Raw genomic sequence first — 8,546 nt, forward strand, 5'->3', positions numbered from 1 at the left:
TTTTGTTGTAGTGATGTTTACAGTTACTTGCAGCACCCAAACAACCAAACTGGTATACACAGAGGAGTTCTGTGGACCCGTAATCTCTGCACTTTCACTAGGGGGTTTTTCATTAGGAGGTATTATGTGTGGTTTTTCACCAAGTCTGAACTTGCCTGATTTGGGCTTGAGTCAGTAGGCGAGTTTCTGGGCACTGTGAATGCTTGCTTCAGCCAGGTGGTGGTTCCTTCTCTCTACAGACAGACGGGTTCCAGCAATCTGGACAGGTGTCTGTGACATGAACACAACAGAGCATTTGGACCTGCTCTCAGAGCCCAGCAAACAAGAGGAGCCATGAGACAGTCAGGCCAGCAGGGGCTTGGGGACTCAGTGACCTCTTGCCAATTTGGTGAAGTGGCAGTGCCTGGTTGTATGGCAGGTGCCAGGAGAGGGTGGGTGGCCCTGGGAGGTGCCAAGGCCTGCGAGAGAGTGGGGAGCAGTGGTGTGTGTAGGCAGAAGGCTCACAGCAGCAGAATGGCTCACACACTTTGCCAGAAGGTGTCCCTGGGCATATGGACTTGTTCCCATGGCAGGGGTGGGGGGAGCTTAGAGCCACCGAGCACACAACACAAGTCACACAGCTATGGTGCCAGGTGATGATGGTGGACAGTGATGTCAGTGACAACGGTGATGGGGTGGCGGTTGCTGTTGGTGGTGGTTGTGATGGTTGTAGCAGTGGCGATGGTAGTGATGGGGACGCTGGGGATGGTGGTAGTGGTGATGATGGCCTCGGGGTTCTTGTGCCAGAGGCACTGACAAAGGGCCTAAAGCTATTTGTCAGAACACTTCAGGGCTGTGGGCATGTTTCAGCAGAAGCCTCCTGCCTAGCACGCAGGAGGTGCGTCTGGATTCCACCCTCAGTATTGCAAAAAGTAGGTGAGCAAGGCTACACCTATTGTCACAACTGAAGGAAAACAAGACAAACAGGAGCTCTGTGGGGCCTACATCGTGTGGGGCCCGTCCCGGAAGACTCCGCACGTCCCGTGTCCTGCCAGCAGCTGGGAGATCACAGGGTCTCTCAGCAGGGCCACCTCCCGGCCTCTGTCCCTGCTGTCCTGGCCAGCTCTCACTGCCAGCTGCTGCATCACTCGCTGCCTTGTTGGAAAGAGAACCTCAGGCCAAAGCCTCAAGTGGTTTTAACCATGCCTCAGCGTGAGTAGCCGCCCGTCGGATCGTAGGTTCCGCAGTCCACCCTCTTGGCTTCAAATCTCAGCTCAGCCTCCCGGACAGCTCTCCCCGGGTGTGCAACGCAGCACTGTGGCCACCAGACCCCAGACCCTGTGGCCATCAGAGGCTGAGAAGCCTCATGCTTCCTGAAGTTATCCCAGGGTTCTGCTATGTAGCCCAGACGGGACCCGAACTCGTGTCATTCCAGCTCAACCTTCCGGATGCTGGGTGAACAGGCATTCGCCGCCACCCCCCATGGCTGGCAGCTGCCACATTGTGACAGGATGCAATTGTGAGCAGTGGTGTGTTTCCTGTCCCCGCTTCTAGTGGTGACAGAGGGGAGCAGTTCTGTCAGGCTTTTACCTGGGTGCTCTCCATCCTGTCTTGGTATCTGCGGTCCATCTGAGGGGTGTCATTCACACCAATGGGGGCCTTTGTTCAGCACTCACTATGTTGCCCAGATCCTTTACTGTTTGACCCTCACAACTGCTCACGAGTGCTAGGATTAGAGGCTTGTACCACGCCTGGCCGATATTTTTATTTGTAAAGGGAAATAGAGGCACAGAGCAACTTTGCCAAGTGCACGCAGAACTCAATGGACCTGGGCTTTCACCGAAGCAGCCAGGCTTTGGGATCTGCTTTCCTCACTGCTGTCCAGGCAGTCGGAGGCATTCCTTACTTTCAGTGAGAACAGAATGAACTACATTCCCAGGACGTGGGATACGCTGAAGCCAGAGGATACGAGCTCAAGGCCGCAGCCTGCTGGGGTGGCGCACTCCTGTGATCCCAGCCTGGTCTACAAAGTGAGTCTAAGACAGCCAGGGCTACACAGAGAAATGCTGTCTGGAAAAAAAAAAAAAAGGAAAGAAAGAAAAAAAAAATCAAGGCAAGCTTGGGCTGCATAGTTTGAGATGTTGCCAAAAAAAGACAACAGCGAAGCCAGTCACACTAGTGTGGACATGCGTGTGAGCTACACTGGAGGCTGAGGAAAGAAGATGGCAACTTCACACCCAGTAAGAACAATTTAGCAAGGCTGGTCTCAAAATAGACAACACAAAAAGTGTTAGGGATGCAGCTTAGTGGAAAGCAGCTGCCTAGAATCCCCCAGTGAGGGGCTGGGAGTGTGGCTCAGTGGTAGAGCCCCTGCCTAGAACCCCCCAGTGAGGGGCTGGGGTGTGGCTCAGTGGTAGAGCCCCTGCCTAGAATCCCCCAGTGAGGGTCTGGGGGTGTGGCTCAGTGGTAGAGCCCCTGCCTAGACTCCCCCAGTGAGGGGCTGGGGGTGTGGCTCAGTGGAAAGCAGCTGCCTAGAATCCCCCAGTGAGGGGCTGGGGTGTGGCTCAGTGGTAGAGCACCTGCCTAGAATCCCCCAGTGAGGGGCTGGGGCGTGGCTCAGTGGTAGAGCCCCTGCCTAGAACCCCCCAGTGAGGGGCTGGGGTGTGGCTCAGTGGTAGAGCCCCTGCCTAGAATCCCCCAGTGAGGGGCTGGGGTGTGGCTCAGTGGTAGAGCCCCTGCCTAGAATCCCCCAGTGAGGGGCTGGGGTGTTGCTCAGTGGTAGAGCCCCTGCCTAGAATTCTCCAGTGAGGGGCTGGGGGTGTGGCTCAGTGGTAGAGCCTCTGCCTAGATCCCCCAGTGAGGGGCTGGGGTGTGGCTCAGTGGTAGAGCCCCTGCCTAGAATCCCCCAGTGAGGGGCTGGGATGTGGCTCAGTGGTAGAGCCCCTGCCTAGAATCCCCCAGTGAGGGTCTGAGTTGAGGCTCAGTGGTAGAGGTCTGGTCTTATATGATCAAAGCCCTGGCTTTAGTCCCTGGAGCTGAAAATCATGGTCACAGTGACTGCTGAGACTGCCTAACACTCTTGACAAAGATGGCCTGGCAGCAAAACAAGGACACCAGAAGTGGACATTCGTCCTTTGGGCACTGGCCAGTATCTGTTGCCACCACTAACCTCATCCCAACCTCTGCCAGGCCGTCTCTCCAGGGGCCACGCCTGGGTCAGGCAGACACCAATTGGAGACTCCTGTTCCCAGGCCACAGGACAGATTCAAGAAGGAGCCAATCAAAGCAGCCGGGACACTGTGAACTGGTGTTTGGGTTTCCTCGGGACTCTCTCTTGCTGGGCAGAAACAGAGGAGCCGCCAAGTATGTTCTGGGAGACTTTGTCTGCAGGAGGAGCCAACAGGGTGGGAAGCAATCCAGAGCCACCAAGACGGGGCTGATGGTACAATTGGAGCACTCTGAAGGGCCTAGGGCTGAAATCCCACCAGCATTCATGAGGGAAGCCAGCCCAAGGAGCATTCCGATAGGCGGGAGGAGGCAGTGGGCGTGGTGAAATCCAGGGCAGGTACCCTTTGCCACAGGCTGCCAGGTGTCTCCTAGGCTGCATGCACCTGGCCCTACTGTGTGCAGTTCCTCTGTACCATGCAAAGAGTCTCTACCAGCACACCACCCTCCACAGGAGGAAGAACAGAGGTCACAGATGCAGGTCCCCATATGGATCGGATACCAGCCAGCCCAATGGAAAGCCTGGGTCGCCACGGCCCATGGAAAACTGGCAACAATACACTTCTTCCCTGTTGTGAGGCTCAGAGAGCTAGGCTGAGAGGGCAACTGGCTTTGGAGCCTGAGGTAATGCAGCTGTGATAGCGCGCTCTATGTGAGACAGCCAGCCTGTGGGGGAACAGAGGCCATCTCCTAGGTCTCTACCCAGGCCACACTGGACATGAGCACAGGTTTTATATGTGGTGACACTAGTCACAGGGGACTAGGAAGCCAGCATCGGTCTGTAACACCTCAAGGCTCTGAGGTGGACACGACAGATGGCCACCAATCAAATGTAGAGGGTGGGACTTCCTGTCTAAGCTGTGATAAAAGACGGAGACCAAGGTAGAAGAAAGGGTTAATTGGGAGCTCAGGGTTCTATTATTGTGAGGACAGCAGGAGCCAAAATGGAGGCTTGAGCAGCAGTTGAGATCTCATACCTCAAACTACAAAGGCCACACACTGGAAATGGGGCGGCCCCACCCCCACCCCCAGTGGCATACTTCCTCCAGCAAGGCCACAACTCCCAAACATACCCAAACGGTTATCATTTGGGGACCAAGCGTTCAAGTATCCAAGAATCAGTGATATTTCATTAAACCACCACACTCCCCAGAACCTTGGCGGTGTGACCCTGCCTTCTTTAGGTGGATGCCACACCCTGGGCTGGCTTTACTTGTGTGTGTCAGGCAGGATGTGAGCTGAGGAACACGAAAATGGGGGGATCTTGTCAAAGCTTTTTGTTGGGAACAAAGCTCAGTGGGAAAGTACTCTGTCTTGGATCCCATCCCTAGCTCCTCCCTCCGCAAAACTGTGGTGGCACATGGCAGGCCAGCCTACACTACACAGTGAACACAAAAGAAAAGCAAGGAGCTGGAAAGATGGCTCAGTGATTAAAGCATGTATTGCTCTTGCAAAGAACCAGAGTTTGCTCCCAACACCCACCTTGGTAGGCTCATAACTGCCTGCAGCTTCAAGGCCAAGGGATCCACTGCCCTCTTCTGGTCACTGCGGGCAATGCACTCAAATGCACAGACACACATAAATAAAAATAAAATAAGTCTCAAAAGAAGAAAAGAAAAACAGGGACTGGAGAGATGGCTCAGTGGTTAAGAGCACCGTCTGCTCTTCCAAAGGACCCAGGTTCAATTCCCAGATCCCACATGGCGGATCACACCTGTCTGTAACTCCAGTTCCAAGGGATCTGATACCCTCACACTAATGCACATAGAATAAAAGTAAATACATTATTTAAAAGAAAAGAAAAGAAAATCACACCATGCCATTCCCAGTTAGCTCTCTCTGCCTCCTACTTTTGGATCAGGACATGAGCTGTCAGCTTCCGCCCCAGTGCCATGACAGTTATGAACTCTAACCTTCAGGAACTGTGGGCCATGAATTTAAAAAAAAAATATATGAGCTGAAAGATAGAAAAGCAACTAAGACACAGGCTCAGAGCTGTGGGTATCAATCTCTCAGGGAATGGCTAACGCTGACCCAGAAAGGAACCAGGACCCACAACTATGCATTCCCACAAGTGTTTCTACATTTTCTCTAACGTCAGCAGCAGCAGTGCAGGAGGGAGTGGTGACTGAAATCTTAGGAGAGGATCTCATAAGGATTATATGACCTTCCCTAACCATTGCCACATACCCACTATGTGTGCGTGTGTGCGCGCACGTGCACACACTCGCCTGTGTGAGTTATGATACACGTGTGCAGGTCATAGGACATCCTGCATGAAGGAGTTGGCTCTCTCCTTCCATCATGTGAGTCCTGGGAATCAAACACAGGTCATCAGGCTTGGCGGCAAGCCCCTCTACCTGCAGAGCCATCTCACGGGTCCCTGTTTTGTTTCAGTACTGGGAATCGAACCCAGAGCTTTGCACTTGAAAGTGATAGTTCATGGATTGAGAGTCACCATGGAAATGCCCCTCTGCATCTGCCTGTGAGTGTGCAAGTCCGAGGCAGGATCCCCATGACCTCAGCACTGGGGACCATAAAGATATTGAATTGAAATCTCAGCACCCCGGGATGCTGGGCTTTCACCTGGCCCTTCATCTGGCTTCTGTTGAAGGCCCTTTGGGTTGACTTGGATCATAGTGGTCCAAATACTCCAATAGCAGCCTTCTGGCTTCCTCACCAATATGAGGTGCTTCAGTGCCCTCAGAAATACCCACAGTACCCCCCAAGCAATAGCTGAAACATCTCCATGGGGTCTCGGGTACCTGGTGACCACACTACCTTACCTGGGAGGTGGACTGCTGTACACAGGGGCCTGGGACGCTCCCATGAACTGCAATTCCCACCCAATCTGACTGCTGCTGCACTGGCTGTGGGCGTGACAGGTGGAGGAATGAAGAAAGGAGACAGTATGTGTGGGGCTTGCTCAATAGGCAACGCGATCTCCGTCACCCAGGACCCAGAAAGAGGGCTGACCCCTACGCACAGGACAGCGCAGGAGTCCAGCTGTTGCTACATACAAATGGAGGGGTACGTGGCTCCAGGCTGCCCAGGGCCAGGCACCGGGTATCTGTACAGAGTGATGGGGCCTGGGTGCTGTGACAGAGAGATTTGCCTTCCCGCATTTGCAGCTGTTACAGGGAAACTAAGAGGCAGAGGAGAGAGTCACCTAGAGGGGATCAGTGAGATGGCTCAGCAGGTAAAGGCACCTGCCACCAAACCTGGCTGGCTCCTAAAGCTGTCCTCCACACACACACCTTAGCACAGGCATCTCCTTCCACACACAAAATTTACAATTAATAGATTACAATAAATAAGTTACAATAGATGAAATTTAGAAGCTACCATGTCCATAGTTTGTTACTCAAAACTTTAAGAGGCAGATGTAAGTAGGTGTGTGTATGTATGTGTGTGTGTATACGCCTGTGCAGACATGCACACACACACACACACACACCAGAGGTTGGCATTATGTGGCCTCTTCTGTTGATCTCCACCCTAGTTTTTGAGACAGGGTCTCTCCCTGAGCCAGGAACACAACCATTGGGCTAGATTGTCTGTCTGTAATCCCCAAAGATCCTTCTCTGTTCCCTCAGCAATGGGGTTCAGCTGCACAGTTCTGTGTCCAGCTTGTTAGGTGTGTTCTAGGGCTCAGACTCAGGACCTCACACTTGTGTGATAACCGTTTCTCCTGCTAAATGTTCTTCCAGGTCACAGAAGGCCGCTCCGAGGCTGGATTTTTAAAGAGACTGTTTCTCAGCTCGGTCTACTGCCAATTGCATCCAGTGGCTGTTCTTTTTTTTTTTTTTTTTTTTTTTTTACTGTTTATTGGGCATGAATTTTACAAACATTACGTGTATTAGGGGTAACAGTGGAGCCACCAATAGTGTGGTGGAACTTGTGGCCCTTTCCAAGGCCTCAGCTCTTGCGGCCAGCGGATGTCAACCCACGGATCTCTCTGTGTTTGTGGACTGGTTTGGTGATCCACTGGGTGTCAGGATTTCTTCTTATAGCTTTATGGAATGGATCAATGAGGATAACCTCAAAAAATGTATATGTGGAATCGTCACCAACCCAGTAAGAAGTCAGGACTCTCAGAGCCGCACAATGGTGCCCGGCTCTCTCCTCAGCGACAGACTGAAGGCTTCGTGCAAATTTTAGCTGGTTAACACCATGGTGGACAGGCTTGCCATAAGTTGCACCCTTAGGAACTGGGCGTTTGCAGCCACCACGGCAGACACGAATCCTGTAAATGACATAACCTTACTTGGCCTTGTATCCCAGCCTTTGCGCCTTATAGGCTGAGAGGGGCGGGGAGCCCTGTGTATGGCTGTCGGTATTGCCAGCAGCGGATCCTCAGAAGGAAGCACATCACTCGGACTGCTTCTTCCTCCATAGCTCCTGGATGTATTTGTGTGCACCCATCTTGGCTCATCTGATGGCTGCTGCCAGAGGAAAGGGAGAAGCCTCTCTCCCCCAGTGGCTGTTCTTAAAAAAAAAAAAGGCCTCTAACTTTTTGATGCCTTCCCCACTGAAAGGCACTTTCTTGTCCTCATCCTTGATGCTCAGGCAGATTGGCAACTGCACTGGCTGACAGGAAAGCAAAAAACGGGGTTAAATGTCAAAGGCAGATGCTTCTGGAACATTCTCTCTGGATCCCTGAGCTACCTTGTAAGAAGTGTATGTGCCCTGAGGCTCACGCCACTGAGACAGGATGAGTCGGCAGGCACAGAGGAGGCTGGCCTTCCGGTGAGGACACAGACTATGGGTCAGGAAGCCTGCAAGGTCCTTACTCCCCCAGGCGTTCCACCCTTTTGGTTGCTGACCAAACGCGCAGAGCGTCATGCAGAAGACCCAGTCTGCCCAGCCTTGGTTGTCACGGAGCCAGCGAGCCTAACAGAATGAATGGTTCTTACTCCCTGCTAGGTTTGGGCGGTTTGTTTTGCAGCCCTAGGGCAGAATAGCGGCTCCTTGAGTAACTTGCATTATTGTAATAACATCACTTTTTATGCAGAAATAAAAAAAAATCCATCTCCCCACGCACGCTGCTGTTTGAACCTTCCCAACAATTACTTCTGAATGTAAAATTAATGGCCTTCACAGCCCTCGTTAATTATGGTGGCGTTTGCACTTAAGAAAGGGCTAGCAGTGAGAAAGAAACTGCACATTACTCTCAGCTTGCCTGTGTGGAAGCTAGCAACTACGCGCCACACGGAGCCTACTGCTCCAGCTGTGTGCAGCGGCTCTCGGGTAAGCAGAAGAGAGTAGAGCTGGGTGTGGAGACACAGGCGTGCAATTGCAGGGGCCCCGTGCAGGAGGAGGGTAAGTTCTAGGCCAGCCTG

General features: G+C 52.7%; 1 pseudogene across 1 annotated transcript; it reads right to left on the bottom strand.

Moving 5' to 3' along the window:
* Positions 1-1,186: 1,186 nt before the first annotated feature.
* Positions 1,187-7,677, bottom strand: LOC311591145 (large ribosomal subunit protein eL15-like; annotated as a pseudogene). Its single transcript has 2 exons — positions 7,059-7,677; positions 1,187-1,317 (listed from the first exon to the last, which is right to left on the bottom strand). The product of its transcript is annotated as a large ribosomal subunit protein eL15-like (transcript).
* Positions 7,678-8,546: the final 869 nt, after the last annotated feature.

The sequence above is a fragment of the Acomys minous genome (genome assembly GCF_964271855.1).
Source record: "Acomys minous genome assembly, chromosome: 20".
In the NCBI taxonomy this organism is placed as follows: Eukaryota; Metazoa; Chordata; class Mammalia; order Rodentia; family Muridae; genus Acomys; species Acomys minous.